At 53.6% G+C, this 18,589-nt stretch overlaps 1 pseudogene; it reads left to right on the plus strand.

Moving 5' to 3' along the window:
* The first annotated feature begins 3,489 nt into the window (after positions 1–3,489).
* Positions 3,490–17,891, plus strand: LOC120392535 (annotated as a pseudogene).
* Positions 17,892–18,589: the final 698 nt, after the last annotated feature.

The raw sequence follows: 18,589 nt of genomic DNA on the forward strand, positions 1-18,589 counted from the left end.
GTCAAGCTTCTCTCTGCAGCTGAGAGGGCGAGATCTTATGAGAAGGCGTCTCAGCCACATGCTGGGGAGGTAAGGGAAGGGGAGGCCTTGTTAGCTTAGACTCCAGAACAGCGTTTCTCAAATGTGGCCACCAGCCGATTGTTTTGCAGCCACGAGAGCCTCCGAAGTGGTCAAACAATCGCTGAGATGTTCAGTATTAAAGTTGCCTTGTAAATGCCATAAATCATAATGCGCACCCCCTTCTAAATAGTACCGTGCAGGCAGAGCTGAGCTACACAGCTGTGGTTTTCTTTCAAGTCACAAAGCATATTTATTGGCTAATCACTATGTTTACATCTCCTGTTACTGTAGCTCTGTAAGCGGCTACTGGCCGTCTCCCTGCGTGGTGTTTGGGTAGGTTGCGATTGTTCATGGGAGGAGGTGAAAGAGTTAAAAATGTGAATGAGGGTCAGAAAGTATTTCAAATAATCCAGTGCCAGAAAACTACCCTGAATGTGATAGACTGTCCCAGAGGAGTCACCTGCTGCTAAGAAAAGCAAAAACATAGAAAGAAAAATGAACATTTCAGCACTGGGCGAAAGGCAGTTTCTTGTGTTTCTGAAGCCGTCTGATGCCATTTCTGAGCAAGTTGCAGTGTGCACTGTTTGTAAGAGAGAAATTCATCACATTGAAATGTATGTAGTGCAGCATCCCTATAGCACTCATGCAGGGGAAGTTGAACAAAATTACCACGGTGAGTTTCAGAGGCACAAGCTGTTAAATAATGCAAAAACTAAACTCAAAAGACAACAGCAACAGATCAGAGATTTTGTTGTTAGTGTTCTCATTATTATTACTGGTCCTTTTTTAGATTGATTGGGTTTTTTTATCTGTGAAAAATTTTGGACATATTGGCAATACGTTCTTTCATTAATATTTGGATGTCTGTTATGTAAAGCATTTATAAATTTAGTTTAGAATTATTGTACTGTCCTTTTACTGTCCTTGTATTGTATTGTCCTTTTACCAAAAAAAACAAAAAAGACCAGAATGTGCAAAGCACTTTGTTTGTTTTTAGGTCCACTAAAGAGTAAACAAAACTGTGCCTTATATTTCTTATTGAATCTGCAAAAAGCCCTGGTGTAAATATGCACATGTAAATTATTTATTTTTCCTACAGTTAGTTAAGTATTGTCAGAGCTGCATTCTGTAGCTGCCAAAAATTTGTGAGAACCCCAGCTCTAGAAAGTATTATCATTTTGTTTTCTATGTATGGGTGGCTCCAAGCACCAGCAGGTCCACCGATCCCACAGCTTCGGCGGTAATTCGGTGGCAGGGATGCTGAAGGCACGGCACTGGCGGACCTCCCGCAGGCATGCCACCAAATCCGCGTGGCCAGTGGACCGTCTGCAGGCGTGCCATCGAAAGCTGCCTGACTGCCATGCTTGGAGCAGCAAAAACCATAGAGCCGCCCCTGTTTCTATGTAACCATTACTTCCCAGTATTTATTCACTCTCGCTTGCATCTCTCTTCTTTGGTAATAAACTCCATTCTTGTTTTCTGTGTGTGTAGATTTATATCTAAGTGCTGTGGTTTGAATAGAGTGGTTGGCCTGAATGGAGTCTTGCAATCTGCTGTGGCCTGTATTGATAAAGATGAGTTAAAAAATGAGTCAGGCTCTGAGACCTACCTAAAAATCACTAGACTTACAAATACTAACTAAGTTCTTTTTATTTATCTGCTGGTTTGTGAGCCTTTGCGGTCATGGTTTCTAGCGTTCTCTGCAAGCATTCAAGGCTTGGTTTTGTCCGCCGTCCCTAAGAAAACCATGAGAACTGAGATTGTGGCCTACTCCCGGGACTCTAGGCGCTGGGGCTTTAAGAAAAACACCAAATATCATCAGACAGATAAGGGGAGAAGGGGCAGTAAGTTACAGACTTTACAGAACTGCGCCACTCGCCCCAGAGCATAGCAAGGTTGCCCAGGAAGCACGGACGGTGAGTCTGTGGGCAGGGGCCGCTCGCTAGTGGCACTAACTGTGGGTGTTGGTGCTGCTGGTACAGAACTGTCAGCGGGAGCTCTCCCCTGTGCAGCCCGTTTGCACACTCACCTCCTCTGCAGCAGGCAGCCCCGCTTTGCAAAGCGATTCATTTTGGCTGGTGCTGGATTACAGCTCGCTCTGGTATTGAAGGTAGGGGAGTGAAATGTTCTCCGGATTGTCGGGGTAAAGGGCAGCAGAACTGTGCTTAGCCTGCCCTGAGCGAGGGGTCACCTAACCTGGAGGGGAGGGAAGCCCCCCCCCACTGGAATAGGGTCATGCAAAAGAATTCTTATGATGGTTGGGTGTGTGCAAGACAGGAAATCCCTTTGCAAAGGATTCCTTTCAGAGAATCATCAAATATCAGGGTTGGAAGGGACCTCAGGAGGTTCTAGTCCAACCCCCTGCTCAAAGCAGGACCAAACCCAACTAAATCATCCCAACCTGGCTCCTCTTCAGCCTTTTGCTTTTGTTCCTGGGCAAACCTTGTGCCCTGGCCTTCCTCCCCAGCCCTTTGTTCTCCGGCTGATCACATCCCACTGGCTTCCTGCAGAGGGGGGGCCATTCATGGTCGTTAGTTGCTAGATGCCAAATGTCTGGGCAACTGGAGTGGCCATTTTCTTCTGGTGGCCTCCATGGGCATGGGGCCCCAGGGCCTAGGCATCGGCCATGCCTGTATCTCTGGGTCTCTACAATGCGTAAACAACCTTTTCCCACCACCTGCTTAACCATGCCGCACATGGGGAAACCGAGGCACATAGTTTTCATACAAAATAGCGCAGAACATTCCCACTCTGTCACAGTTCCTCCCCTCCCCCAGTCTGTGCCTGGGACAGAGAGGCCCTTCTTTGCCCCTTCTCCTCCACTCCCACCCGTCTCTGCCCCTGCTCGCCCAAGGATTGCACTGGCTCCCCACTTTTCCATACCGCTGCACCCCTTTCAGGAGTCTGATTGACATACCCCAAGTTACACCTCACTTAAAAACGAGTAGCCTACAAAACCAGACATAAAAATGCAGAAGTGCCCCACAGCCACTAGTACTGAAAAATTGCTGACGTTCTCATTTGTCCCATATAATTATAAAATAAATCAGCTGGAAAGTTACATCAGTGTATACTCTATGGAGCAGTACAAACAAGTCACTCTCTGAACTTTTTAGTCACCATTGATGTCACTAGTGCTTTTACTTAGCCTGTTGTAAAACTAGGCAAAGAGCTAGATGAGCAGAGGCGGATTAGCAAAAACACCGAGGAGTCCTTGTGGCACTTTAGAGACTACAAATCTATTATGTATTTGGGCTGATACAGACTAACAAGGTTACCGCTCTGAAACCTGTCATCATGGGAGGCGGGACCCTTGCTCCTGCCCCTTGTCCAATCCAGAAGCGGTACATCGTGGTTTATAGTTTCAATTTCCTTGTGGCGGGCTTTTTCGGCGGTTTTCCTTGCACTAGCAATGGGGGAAGAAGACATGATGTGTGTGAAGTGGGGAGTTTGGACGCCTCACTCAGCTAATGCACAGAGACGGGGAGAGGAAGCAGAGACCTGCCCTGCGAGGGATGCTGCAGCCATGGAGTCCCTGGAGGAGGTAAGCTGTGATCTTCCTACAGAGCAGTGCCCTCTGCAATGGGGGACTGGGGCTAGGGTGGAGACGGGAGGTTATTCGGAAGATCGCAGTGTTTAGCAGCCCTGATATTATTTGTACAGCTCCCAAAGGCGGCCCGGAGCGCCTCGCAGTGCATAGGAATGAAGTCCTATTTGTTCTACAGCAGTTGTTGCATTTTGTATCCAAATTTTTTTTTGGCCAAAAACTTGGATTGAATATTTTCATTTACCGAAAACGGAGGGGTTGGGTTAAGGGGAGACTGGGGAGGGGTGTCCAGGAAATGGAAAGTCGCGTTTGGACGGGTCAGAAAACATAGTAACAAACAGCGAATTCCTACCAAGTGGACACGGGGCCTTGCGGTTCAAACCCGGCTCCTGATCTAGAGACGATCCTTCCTTGGGGGGGAAAATCCATCCCACGTCTAGAGACCGATCGCGTGTAACTCCCAGCTGAGACTCGCTCAGAGGCGGCGGGATGGGGGAGGGGGCACTGATTTGCCCTCCTGCCCCGGTCCCTCGGGCTGTAGGCAGAGGACGAGTCAGGACCTTGAAACCCGGCTCCTGACACATGTAGCCAGAAGTAGCGGTTACTGACAAACCAACCAGGAGTCTGGCGGCTCCTGTAAGACCGGGAGGGGGAAGGAGGCGCGCTCAGGGGAGCAGGTGGGGATTTGGGGAAGGGGGTCGGGGCACGCGAGCATCCACCGGCTCGGCGGAAGTTGGGGGATCTGCTGTCCGCAGCTCCCTGCTGGCCTCTCGGAGATCCGGCTGCCCGGCAGGGCTGGGGCTACTCGCTTTTCCCTCTCTCACCCGGTACGTCCCTCGAACCTCTTTTTTTAATGCTCGTAGCTTGTGTGGGTGTTACAGTTGCTTGTGAGAGGCTGGTTCCCGGGGGACGGGGCTAGCTGGAGTCTTTGCAATAAGCCTTTGCTGGAGAAACTCATAACGGGGCAACCTGCCAGCTTCGCTAACTCCTCCGGTGACTTAGAACAGGAGCAGCAAACAGGGAGAATTCTTCCCTGGGTGCTGGCTGGTGAGTCTTGCCCACATGCTCAGGGCTAGGCAACCTCCAGCACGGGTGCGAAGCCGGCGCGCGGGCTGATTTTCCGTGGCACTCACACTGCCCGGGTCCTGACCACCGGTCCGGGGGCTCTGCATTTTAATTTAATTTTAAATGAAGCTTCTTAAACATTTGAACAACCTTATTTATTTTACATACAACAATAGTTTAATTATACATTATAGACTTATAGAAAGAGACCTTCTAAAACCGCACCCGAAACCGTAAAGGCGCAGCACTTCTGAAAGGTTGCCAACCCATGGCCATATTTGGGGTTGGGAAGGAATTTTCCTCCAGAGCAGATGGCCAGAAGCCCTGGCTTGTTTTTTTTTTTTTTTTTGCCTTCCTCTGCAGCATGGGTCACTTGCTGGAGGATTCTCTGCCGCTTGAGGTCTTTAAACCAGGACTTGAGGACTTCAGTAACCCAGACATAGGTTAGGGGTTTGTTACAGGAGTGGGTGGGTGAGATTCTGTGGCCTGGGTTGTGCAGGAGGGAGGTCAGACTAGATGATCATAATGGTCCCTTCTGACTTAAAGTCTGAGTTTTGCCTGGAGCTCTCTCTGAGTGAAGGAGAGACTGTGGGATCCTTCGTTAGTTTGTTGTGTGCTTGCTTAGGGTGACCATAGTCCCGTTTTGGCCGGGACAGTCCCCTTTTTAAGCCTTATCCAGGGTGTCCTGATTTTTTGCAAAACTGAGCATTTGTCCTGTTTGCTCTTGGAACTCCAGCTGTTTCCAGGGGACTGGGCCAGCCCTGTGTGTGGGGTGGGGCTCAGGCAACCTGCTTCAGCCCCGCAGGGGAGAAGGCGAGCCAGTCCCGTGCAGCGTCCCGTTTTCACCCTAAATTAGAGGTGTTTTACAGATGTATAAATAAAGAGAATTATATCTTTTAAAATGCCTGGGGGAGGGGATCAGGAGGGAAAGAGAGAGAGAGACATGAATGATAATGAGGAGTCCAGTGGCATCTTCAAGACTAACAGATTTATTTGGGCATAAGCTTTCCTGCTTGTGCCCAAATAAATCTGTTAGTCTTTAAGGTGCCACCGGACTCCTCCTTGTTTTTGTCGATTACCAGACACATGTGACTCATTTTCAGTTTCCTAAACTCACTAGAGTGCACTTCTTCGAGTTCGGTGAACGCTGCCCAGGACAAAGCGGTGTAGGATACCCAGCAAAATATTATTTGTTTGACCTCTTGCAGTCAGCGCGCTACAGGAACAATTAGACTGTAACAAACTAGAGTGTGAATTTTCCTGCTGTGGTCTGTTCCTGTGTGCCCTGCTGACGCACATTAATAGAGCATTTTGATCTGTACTTCTTTGAAACAGAATGGATAGGTGAGTGGGCAGAGCTGGGAACGGGGTCTACGAGGTTGTGGGGGATGGATGAGGTGAGGCAGGACTTCCTTAAGGAATGGGGCTTTTTAAAAGGGACTTGTCAGGGAGCAAATGTGAGACTGCCTTGCAATCTAACTTGGTACTGGGGTAGCCCTGGGTTCTTGTTTAAGGATTTACATTTCTTACAGCGAACCTTGTGACTTTTGATTAGGGGGACAAGTTATTAGCGAGGTAGTTACATATTAAGGTAGGAGCCGAGCTTAACTGGATTTTAATAAGTAGGAATTACAGCATTTCCTCCCTAACTGTTTCCCTGACCTCTGATTCTGGGTGCACTGGGAGTTAAGGAAAGTTTGCTAAAACGACACAGGTGATGCAGTCTACTCTGAACAGCAGGGAAAGGACCCGTGTCGGCTGACCTGACCTCTGAAGGCAGCGCAAATCACTAGAGTATTTGTCTCTCTCTATCCGGGCGGCTTTTGATGCCGTGAAGATTAATATTTAAAAAGACAATACAGAAGAGAACGAACTCAGCTACTGGACACCTGGGAGACAGGTGGGGGTGGGGGTATTAAATCAATGACATGTGGGAACTGGGATGTGTTTGGAATTCTTCTTATTTCCTATGGCCTGGGTAGGTAGCAATGACTGCTCATTTATATCTAATGTTTGGAATTTAAAGTACCACTAGGGAAGAATATAGAATCCAATTGCAAGGGTGTGTGTGTGTAAAGCGTTAATGGCTTTACCCAAGACTCAAACCGAGGAGGAGAAGGTGGGCGGGGGGAGTAACCCGATTGCAGCAGTTGTTGCGGGAGGGTAAAACAAGTTGTCCCGCTCCTTTGGGGCTGGGTTTGGCTTGGGCTTACTGTCTAGTAACCCCGTCCGGTACGAGATGCCTGTCAGCGAAATGGTCGCAGGTCCGGGGATAATAAACTGGGGAACCCGGCTGGAGATGCCGTGGCGCTAAACGCTCCTTTTGGTCTGATAACACTGGAATGTTTTTCCTCTGTGCTTTCTTCGCAGCGCCCACTTCCCTAGCCGCGTTGCAATTGTCCTAATACACACCAGGGAGCTTGCAGCGCAATCGTGATTGTAAACCCCGGTTTAAAAAAGCAGTGACATTGCACTGGGGGGGGGGTTATGCCTCTGTGATTAAATGCGCGGGGGGGGTCTTATGGGCAGGGGCTGCTGGAACAATGTTTATAGGTAGGGGGGGCTCATGATAGCAACCAGGCGCTCGGTGGGTAGTAACTGCTTCAAGCGGCAGGGGCAGCACCCCAGTCCCAGCACCGCCGCTTGTGTGGGCAGGAGAGACAGGGACGCAGAGCTGCCATTGGTTCAGCTGCCGGCTGTGTGTGTATCAGCTGGTGCAGCGCTGCTGTGACAAGCTGCTGCCAGCTGCGCGGGAAGTTTAAAACTCGCGGGCTCCCGCAAAACTTTTGCTCTCTCTCCATTGGCCAATCATCAGAGGGCTTTTGTGCCGCCACACCGAGGTTTTAAAGGGTCCCCTGGGAACGCGCGTCTCTGCTGCTGTTCGAGCACCGAAGAGGCTGGTGAGACATCAGGGGTGAGCTGGGGCCGGTTGTTAAATTTAGAAGCGGTTTTAGAACCACTTGTTAACTGGCTTCCCTGCGAGGGAAGCTCTGATGGTCTCCGGTGGGGAAGGGTGTAATTCCTCCTTGTGGCCGCCGGGGGAGCCGACCTGCTGCTGTGGGAGCCATGTTGTTGCTGCTGCTTCTCGGACCTCTGGCCCTGGGGCTCCTGCTGCTGCCTGGTGGGTCCCCAGCTGCATCCTGCTGCTCGGGCTGTTCCCAGCCGCTCCCCTGTGTGAGTGTCTGCACCCCCCACCCAGAGCCAGTCCCTGCCTGCACTGCCCGCAGCCAGCCCTTGCCCCCCCTGCCATCCGTCCTGCCACCCCCGCTTGCCCCCTGCCCACAGCCAGCCCCTGCCACCCCTCCACCCCCTGCCCGCAGCCTGTCTGCATCACCTGCCCACAGCCATCCCCTGTTGCAGCCAGCCCGTGCCACACTCCCTGCCTCCAGCTAGCCCTGCCCCACGACCCTGTCTGCAGCCAGCCCCAGGTCCACTGGTGCCCTGCAGTTCTCAGGGCACTAACCCTGCACACCTGGTTCAATGATGAGGGCAGGGAGCAGCTGGGACCCACACGTGCACACCCGAGGGTGACCAGACAGCAAGTGTGAAAAGTTGGGACAGGGGGTGGGGGGTAATAGGACCTTATATAAGAAAAAGACCCCAAAATTGAGACTGTCCCTATAAAATTGGGACATCTGGTCACCCTAGCACACCCCCAGGGAGTGGCGGGGACCCACACATGTGAAGCAGAGTTCATTTCTAGTTCAGCCCCATCTTTTTAAAAAAGAACTTTAGGTAGGGTTAACATACATCTGTATTTTCCCAGAGATGTCAGGCTTTTAGGTTCTTAAATCACTGTCTGGGTGGTAAATTTTAAAAATTCCTCCCAGGAAAATACGGATGTATGGTAACCCTATTGGTACAAAAAATCCATACTGTGGCACATCCCTTAAATCAGAACTTTTTATAGGGAACCGGTTGTTAAGATTTTAGCAGCTTATCATTGGCGAGGGTTCCCGTGGGTGGGCGCTGACTGTCGCTGCTGAGCCCGTGAGAAACCGCTCGCGCCGGGCTCGTTGGGGGAGCGCAGGGACACTGGGGTGCAGGAACCCCAACTCGTGGGCTGGGCATCGCCCTTCGGTGACCCCTCCGCCTCCCTCCCTCTCCGAGGGCGGGGCCCTCTCTTTTCCCCTTCTCCTCCCCGAGCTGAGGGGGGGCTCTCCTCCCCTCCCCTCTGGACTGGGGAGGCGGGACCTCTTTTTCCTCCTCCTCTCCCTCTTTCCGGGCTGGGAGGGGCTCTCTTTTTTTTTTTTCCCTCTCCCTTCTCCACTGGGGCGGGACCTCTCTTGTGTGCCTGGGGGCAGGCTCCCTGGTCCGCTGGCTGGGACACCTGTGTGCAGCATGGAGCTACCTTGGCCCTTCCCCTCCCATGACCCCAAGCCGGTGCTGGGGGGGCATCAACACAGGGTGCTTCCCGGGGCACCTTCCCCCTGCCTGTGTTGCCGGTGAGAAAGGGGGGCGGAAAGGGCCACTTCAATGGTCCTATCACCCGCTGAGTGTGCACCTGGCCTTAGAAAATAACTGAAGTAGAAATGGAAAAGTTGCTGTAAATTGAGGCTTTGGACTTGGTGATTTAATTGCCTTGATTTTACTCAGTCCATTCTGTTCCCCCCTCTCCCCCCTCCACTCCCATTAGGGGATTCTCTACTTGCTCTTGTTTGCAGAAGGTATGTGTGGGGAGGGAGGGTTATTTTTCCCCCTCCTGTCCACCTCAGCTGGGTGCCTCTCACATGTGGGCAGGTCCTAGTGGGCGGGGCCCGTAGCAGATCAGGTCTCTGAAGCCCTTGGGGGTGGAGGGGCTGATAGGGGTTAAGGGGGTTTAATCATCATGGCACCACCTCTGGCGGGGGGTTGGGCTGCTGGGCAGGGAACGAGAAACCACAAATTGCCCCCCAGAACCTGACCTGTTCTGCTGGGTCTGTCTCGGTTTTCAGATCTGCTGGAGAGTCCGGAGCAGGGACGGGACCTCGGGCTTGGCTTTGCTGCTGCTGAATCAAACCCAGTTGGACAGTGAGGAGCCGACCCCAGCCCAGCACCCGCGGCAGCATCTGTAGCCCGAGTGTCAATGAGAGAGACAATGGGGCCAACACCTGGAGCCGCTGAGAGCGAGGTGCCGCTGCAGGGGAGAGCTAATGACGATGGACACCTGGAGACTGGATGGGAGCCAGGTAATGGGGTGTCGCTGCCTGGGAACAGGCTGGACAGAGACCCTGAGGCTGCCCCACATGGGGCCATGTTCTCAGTGGCAGCAGCAAGTGCCCAGCAACCCCCTGGCTCACAGCTGCTGTCTGGTGCACACAGCGGTGGCTGTGGGGCTGGGCAGGAGACACACTGAGATACACTGGCCCAGCTCTGCCTGGTTCGTTCTCCCCCCTTCTGCTGTGTGTGGCCAGTGTGAGACCCCAGTGTGCGGGGACAGGCACACTCGGCAGTGTGGGCCCAGCCAGCGCTCGGCAGGGGGCAGAGCGGGGGTGGGGATGGTGGGGGGGCAGCTTGAGCTCCTGCCACCAGAACATGCGGGTTCTTGTCTCTGTGCCCCTGAGCTCACCAGGCCCCGTGACAGCCTGGCTGGGGGTGCCAGGGAGGGCACTGGGCTGAGGGGAAGGAGGGACTGTTCTGCCAGCCCCAGCCTGCCTGAGCCTCCGGGCTCCTCTCCCAGAGCGTCTGACAGAAGGAGCAATTGACAGAATGGTGCATGTTTTAGTTCAGTGCTTCTCAACCTTTGTGGACGATTTGTGTTGCGCACCCATAAGTTTCACCTCACTTAAAAACGGCTTGCTTCCAAAATCGGACATGAAAATACAAAAGTCTCACAGTCACTGTTACTGAAAAATTGCCGACTTTCTCATTGTTACTTATATAATTATGAAATAGATCAATTGGAATATAAAAACTGTACTTTTCAGTGTATAGTCTATAGAGCAGTATAAACAAGTAATTATAAGAAATTATAGCTTGTACTGACTTAGTGCTTTTTATGTAGCCTGTGGTAACACTAGGCAAATATCCAGATGAGTTGAGGTGCCCCCTGGAAGACCTGTGTGTATCACCAGGGGTACACACACCTGTGGTTGAGAACCACTGTCCTAGGGCAGCTCCAGCTCTGGTGCTGTCGGTGAGACGTGTCCTCGCGGCCCGGCCTGACGGGTCTTTGTGTTTCAGAACCTCCTCGTAACTGCAGGAAATGTAACTACAAGAAACGTACAATTGTCCTCACAGTCGCCCTCGCAGCCACTGTGTTCTTGGGTCTCATCATCGCTGTTATTGTCCTGGCAGGTGAGTTCTCAGCCCTTCCTCCCCCCTCTCTGCACATCCCATTCCCCCTGGAGCCACCACAGTCACAGTCTCTCCTCCTGGCCTGTCTGGCTTCTGCCCCTGGGACAGAGGATTCCTGGGGGATGTTCCTCCACGACCCTCCTCCTGCTCCCTCCGAGACCCCTGCACCTATTGCTGGGCCCCAGGCACAGTCACTGGTACCTGTGCAGAGTGGGGGTGATTGACAGGAGAAGGTGCAGGGCAGCGATGAGCTGGGCCCTCTGCCTGCAGCATGTCATCCTGAGGTACCAACCTGGCCTTCCTGCATCCCCGGGTCGTGCCCTGGGCCGGGCTGGCAGGTGCTGGCGTGTCACTGAAATGAGCTGTAAAACGCAGCACAGACACCTCCATTAACGCCGTGTGAAACTCACCAGTTAGTGACCTCGGCAGTGCAGGGTCCCGTAGCGCTACTGACTCCCCCGCCTGCACAGACAGCGAGTGCTAGTGCAGAGGCAGCTGTTCACTGTGCAATGTAATGACATTAGTGCAATTGAATTGGTGCAAACTGCTCACATAGATGCACTGCAGTGGTGCAGAAAGGGGCCTCCCTGGTGCCCGTCACTGCAGTAAGTTACCACAGCAGGACGTGCTGCTCTGGCACATCTGTGTGAGGGGTTTGCACTGATGTATCTGCCTCACCATCCTCACATTGGTGCCAGCTGCCCTGCTACAGGGGGGCCATAAGTCCCAGCTCCCTGCTGGACTGGCCAGCTATTGCCATGGGCAGCATTGTCTCACACAGCGTAAGGTGGGATCTGTGAGCTTGGGGTTCCCCACCTGTTGGTGCAGGGAGCCCCCAGAATGCAGTGGGGTCAGATGATGGAGATGGCACCAGTCAGAGGCTCCCAGAACTGAAAGGCTCCTTGCTGTGCCCTGTCCCTCCTAGGCAATAGTGGAAGTGGCCCTGCAGGTCTGGAAGCCTTTCTCCTGGGGGGCTGTATATTCCCTGTCTGGGGTGTGAAATGTGAAGTTGTGTCCCACAGCTGCAGCAGCTCCCTGAAATGAGTGACACAAATCACACACTGAGCAGGACTATAAAGCATCATATGCACTGACTGCCCTGCTCCGTTCGTGTGTGAGCACTAGTGCGTACTGCACACTGCACCCATTACTGCTCCAGGGAAATACATGCCTGGTGCATGACCTGCTTGTTCTTTGATCTCCGCTGCCTCAGCTGCGAATGTTCTCCCGAGCTTACATGTGTCCCAGCCCCAGGGGAAGGCTTAAAAACCAGCTATGGAGTTACTGGTGCAATATGAGGTGCAAAAAAAGTGCTATGCACCAAAATGGCTGGAGGGGTTTGAGTGAGACTCCTCCCCACCCCAAAAAGGAAACAACATGAGATCCCCCTGAGGAGAGGGAGCAGGAGTGATTAGGGGGGCGAGGAATCGCTCTCTGACATGGTGTTTGGAATGGGTTAGCAACTCTTCCCATAGTAACCAGAGGCAGAGTAATTAGGGTCATTCACCTACTGCACTGACCTTTCCAATAGCTTCTTGGTGTGAGCTATGGGAGACGACCCCCCCTCCCCCCAGCTGCTCTGTGATGGCACGGAAAGGGTTACACTGCAGAGTTTCCTTCTAGCTGCTCTACTTGGGAGAAGAAACATCTAGACCTCAGAGGAGACTCAAGCTACAATATTCTCAGGCTCCTGGGGATCTCACTAAGGGGCTGTTTAATTGTGGCTCAGGCTGTAAACTTATCACAACAAACAGCTCCATTGCCCTGTGGTTGGCTGTGCTGGGTTCAGTCTCCTGAAGGGAAGGGAGTTCGTTCCCATCTTCATCTCAATCTGCCTCTCTAGGGAAGCAAAGCGCAGAGCAGAAGGAGGGGAGCAGTCCAGGCGAGCAGAACTCCTTGGGGTACCAGACCTGGCAAATCATGTTGAAGTTGATCTCCTACCCATTCATTATTGTCCCTGCTGGCCCCCTGGTAACTGTCCCCTCCCTCTGCAGCTCCCTGCCCACCCCCGGCTGTAACACTGAGCTCGGGCCCAGCTCTCTGTGCTGGGCTTCATGGCATGAGCGGTTTTTCAGCTGCATCCGTGTTGAATGTGAACCCAAGAGAGAGAGACCAGAGTCAGATAACCCCCATCTGGGGCTGGATTCCCAGCATCCCTCATTCCCCTGGCTCCCTCATGCCCTCCCAGCACCTGCCAGCTTCGAGGTGTCTCAGAAGCCTGGGACGCAGGGGCTGATTTCCCCATGTTCTCCTCATGGCCGGGCAGCAGGTCCCTCTCACACCGTGTGTTACTGTCTCATTCTCAGTGCCGAGATCTGAGCATCCCTCAGCTGCTCTGGGCCCTCCTGTTGGCCCTGCATGCCCAGATGGCTGGATCGGGTACCGAGGGAAATGCTACTATTTCTCTGAGGCCGAAGGGAACTGGACCTACAGCCAAAGCCACTGCTCTTCCCTCAGCGCCTCCCTGGCTGGGATGGACAATGAGCAGGACCTGGTGAGAGATGCTCTAATTACAACGTCCTGATCTTGGCTCAGCAGCTGCTGCAGTAGGACCCGGGCTCTGCCCCTGCAGGGCGAGGAGCAGCTCTGAGTGCATGAACTTCCAGCTGCTGAATGCCAGGCCTGGCTGGACCCAGGGCACCTCTAGTGTCAGTGTCTGACGGCAGGGATCACCCACTCTCAGACCTCCCAATAGGAGACTGTCCCCCTCTAGCACCGGGCTGGCTTGAGTGTCTTCTGGGCTGCATGGGGGTAGGGGGGTACTGAGATCCCAGAATGACTTGAAGAGCCAGTGCTCCTGGGTAGCCAGCTGAGGATGGGGGAGGCTCCTGTTAGCCCTGGTTCCTTCTGGCTGAGGACTGGGGGGCTCTTCTCTCATCCCTGGCCCCGCCCAGCATCCCTTATTGAGATCAGCTGGGCTCTTTCCTTCCCCTTCCCTTGAGATGGTGAGGGGAGCTCGGCTGCTCTGTAAGGTGAGGCTTTGGCACAGAACGTGGCCTTCTGTGGAGAGGTGCAGGGGGCAGCTTAGACCCAGCAGCACCCAAGAGCTGCCCCAACCCAGGGACAGATTGGGGTGAGGGGGAGCTGGGTTTGGGGTGGGGAAGTTACAGGGCTGACTCTAGGTTTTTTGACACCTCAAGCAAAAAAAAATTTGGCTCCCCCCACCCACCAGTGCCCTTCCCCACCCACACCCCCTGCTGCCCCAGCCCTGGGCTCCCCACTCCCAAACGTGACCTCCTCGTTCACCACAGCAATCCCCGTTTGCACTTGCAGTGGGGATCAAACCGTTTCTCCTATTTTTATTTCACTTTAGTATAAATCGTGACCCGCCCCAACCCCATCTTTAGTGCTCCAAATGCACATGGAAGCCATAGGGACTAACCCTCAGACCTTGTACCCAGAAAGGGATGGGGATCTAGTGAAGAGGGTGCAGGCAGCGGAGCGGGTGTGGGGGCGCTTGGGGGCTTGACACTGGCAGAGAAGTGGGGTGTGATGTACTCGCGGAGGAGGAGAGGGGGTATCGGGAGGGTTGTGGGAGAAGAGGTGCAGGGGAAGGGGGAGGTGCGGAAGGAGAGGGCTGGGGGAGGGTGCAGGGGAAGGGGTGCGGTGATGGGGGAGGTACAAGTGGAGGGGATGGGAGCAGGATGGGGGGCGCAAGGGCTGAGAGGGGCAGGCGCTGACAGCTGCTTCCCCAGTGCCCTGGTGGGGCAGTGTCCCCCCACTCGGAGCCGGGCTCTGCCTCCCCGCCCAGGACAGGCAGCGCGGGGCTGAGGCGGGAGAGGTGTGCGGCGGGCTGGGTCCAGGGGCAGGAGGGGGAGGGGGCAGCTCCCTGGCAGCTCGGGCTGTCCAGCCACTCGCCCTATCAGCGCGAGCCGGGATCCGCGCCCCCTGCCCAGCCCACTCGAGCGGGGAAACGCCGCCCGCCTAGGGAGACTTGGTGCAGAGCAGCAGGACCCTTCCCCCCTTCTCTGCATCCCAGGCCCTGCTTCCCTCCCTCCCCGGCTCCTCACACCCAGGCTGGGCTGCAGTTCAGGCTGCCAGAGCATCGTCCCCCGGAGCTGAGCCCCTCTCGCCGCCCGCCGCAGCCCGGGCCCAGCTCCGGGGATGATGCTCAGGGCAGCCTGAACTGCAGACCAGCCTGGGCAACTCAGGCTGCCGTGACGCCATCTAGCGACAGCAGCCAGAACTGCAGTGTCAGTTCCAGCTCAGCCTGGAAGCCTCAGCTGACAGGGAACATCTTGGTTCAGGGCCGGCCCTTGGCTTTTTATGCCCTAAGCGCAAAAAAAAAAAAAAAAAAGGCGGGGGGGGGGGGGGCCCTGGAGCCCTGCCCCGGGTAAAGTGCTGCCCCAAGCACAAGCTTGGAGCGCTGGTTCCCAGAGCCAGCTTTGGGAAGTTAATACTCAATTACCCAGAGCTGGGCGGGAGGGAGGAGAAAATCCCCAACCACCCCCTGGAAACACTCAGAGCTCTTCCGTGTCCACCTGGGATTCCCTGCCTAGAGCCTGGGGGAGCAGCAGGGTCGGGGCTCTGAGCCCACCTCTCCCTCTGCTGTTTTTAGGATTTCATGCTGCGCTATAAAGGCAAACCCGACCACTGGATCGGCCTCCGGAGGGACCCGGGGCAGCCCTGGAAATGGGCCAATGGCACCGAATTCAACAGCCTGTGAGTCCTCTGTGAATTCCCTGGGCTTTGGGTCCCTGGTGTCTGAGATACTGAGTTCAGGCAGACCCACCAGTCAGTGCTATGTACTTGGTGTATGTACTGGCCAAAGCCTTCAGATCTGTCTGGCTGTAGTGGGGCCAGCTGGGTTAAACATGCTCGAGAGTTACAAATGCTGAGCGCCTGGGGCTGCCATTGGAACTGGGGTACAGTAGACATGGCCCAGATGACATCCCAAGACTGATTTCAGTGGGAGCTGGGTGTGATCAAATAACCAAACCCCAGTTGAGCCAATAGCAGGGTTTGACCCTGGACCATCAGCGCTAAAAGAACGGCAGAGCAGGTCGCGCTGGCCGGGGAGTGGCACTGAATGTGAAGGAAAGCATACAGTCAAGTACAGTAAAAATCTTAAATGAATCCAACTGTACCATAGCATCTCTAGGAATAGAAATTCCACACTCGAAGAATAAGAATTTAGCAGCAGGAATATACTACTGACCAGGATGGTGACTGTGAGACTCTCAGAGATTAGAAGTACTTGTGGCACCTTAAAGACTAACAAATTTATTTTAGCATGAGCTTTCGTGAGCTGCAGCTCACTTCCGAAGAAGTGAGCTGCAGCTCACGAAAGCTCATGCTAAAATAAATTTGTTAGTCTTTAAGGTGCCACAAGTACTCCTGTTCTTTTTGCGGATACAGACTAACACAGCTGCTACTCTGAAACCTGTCAGAGATTAGAGAGGCTACAAAAGCAGAAAACCCAATAATAATGGGGGTTTTCAAGTATCCCCATATTGGATGCATCCGATGAAGTGGGTATTCACCCACGAAAGCTCATGCTCAATACGTCCGTTAGGTGCCACGGGACGCTTACAGATCCAGACTAACACAGCTACCCCTCTGATACTTAAAACTACAAGATATTTAAGTCCAAAGTAGATTGTGAAGGGTTACAAAGGGATCTCACAGAACTGGGTGACTGGGCACCAAAATGGCAGATGAAATTCAATCCCACCCAGAGTCAGAGGCTGGTGGTCGGGGGAGGGGAGATCCCAGCCTGCCCAAAGAGCCTCCTCCCAGCCCAGCACATGACTACTATTGTGTAGCCAGGCTGGGACCATGGGGGAGGATTTGCCTAAGGGCCTGGATCCCGCCCTGTTCCCAGGTGGGAAGTTCTGGCTTCCAGCTCTCACGGAAAGCTCTGTGTGAATGGCTGGGGTCACACCACAGCCGCTGGGTTTGTGCTGCAGTCTCTGTGCTGCTGGCGTTTCGCTCCAGCCCTCCCCAATACAGCCTGGCCTGAGAGCTGCTGTAAACTGTCCAGGGAGCCCTGCACCCAACAGTTCTGTGCTGCGTTACTGCTGCTCCTCACCACGCCGACACTCACCTGGAACCTGCGCTCAGGGCACTTTGGGCGGATTGGGCCAGCAGGGACCCATCCAGACCCAGCTGGGGGCGTGGGGGGAGCAGGAGCTGGGGTTAAAATATCCCCCCAGCATAAATGCTCCATGGAGGCCAGTTGATTTTAGAACCTCTCTTGGTCCAGCTGCCCCCTTCTGCTGGGGGCGGGGCCTGTGGCTGGTGCAGGAGCGGGAATCGTGAGGGGCTGTGAGTGCAGCAGCTCCCTGCACTGTGTGAGTGTCTCCCCCTGTCTGCGACTGATGGGAAATGCCCAACTCCTACCTGACTCTAGCTCCCTGGCTTCTGTCTTGCAGATTTCCGATAGGCGGAGGTGACTGCGCGTATCTGAATGATCTGGGTAGGGTCAGCAGCTCACAGTGCACCAGTGAGAGGTACTGGATCTGCACCAAACCAATGCATTTACAGAGGCAAAGGAGGTTGCTGCAGAAGGGGACTCATAAGAAGAGTACTGTAGAATTAGTCCCAGAAAAGCCAGACTGATCGCTGTACAATATCACATCTGAGCAATTCCAGAATATCAGGCAATGCTCTGCGCATCTCTGGGCAGAGCATTATTGATTCAGGTGAAAACCAGAGATGCTATTTGCACATCTTGTTCCCCCACCCCTGCCACCTGTTTTTCCTGCCAGTGGAACCCCTCTTACACTCCTCATAGGATACCTAGGGCCTGGTATGTAGGAGAAAGAGGGAAAATGTCTGGTCACTCCCTTCCTGGAGCCAAGTGGGTTAGAAGAGGGAAGGGAGTGAGTAGGTGTGACATTAGCAGACCAGGTACCAGCTCATGCCAAAGTCCCCATGTTCACCTGATTTAACCTTGTAAATAACCCTTATTTCCTTCTTAATAAATTGTCATAAGACTGGCTCCACGAGCTGTCTTTGGTGTGAGATCTAAGGTGCAGTTCACCTGGGGTGCCTGGACCTGTGGGACTGGGAGTAAGCTGAATACTGTTGTGATTCTGACTGTAAGAGACCATCTAGCTCACAAAGGCAGGCTCACCTTGGTGGTGAGACAGATTGGACTAACCAAGGGGACTGCATGGTTAGGCTGTTATGGCGCCAGAGGAGTTTACACTGGTTGTTTGGTTGGTGAAATCTAAGTCTAGAAATCTAAGTCTCAACCAGTTTGGGTTTGTGCCTGGTTCCCAGCAGTCTGCCCTGAGGTTGGCACTCACCGGGCCTTGGCTTCAGTTCCCTCATTACAGGACAGAGCTGAGCCTGCCCAAAAGGGAGTGTGGGGACAAGAGGTATGTGACCCAGGGACCCCTTGGTGCCAAGTGGCAGGCGGCATAGAAGGTTTTACATGAATCCCCTGGGTCTGATCTCTACATCAGTAGTTGTCAACCTTTCCAGATGACTGCACCAGAGGCCCAACTGAATAACCACCTCCTACCATAGACCACTAAACCTTCAGGGAAAGTTGCTCTTGAAAAAATGAAGCATTTGCAAAAACACTAGCATGCTACAGCCTTCTGCTGTTCACAAAACTATCCCTCTTGCATGCATATTATCTGCACACACAGCTCAGCTTTAAGATGCTAAACAAATCTATGAGTCAACTAG

The sequence above is a fragment of the Mauremys reevesii genome, unplaced genomic scaffold (genome assembly GCF_016161935.1).
Source record: "Mauremys reevesii isolate NIE-2019 unplaced genomic scaffold, ASM1616193v1 Contig1, whole genome shotgun sequence".
NCBI classification, from domain to species: Eukaryota; Metazoa; Chordata; order Testudines; family Geoemydidae; genus Mauremys; species Mauremys reevesii.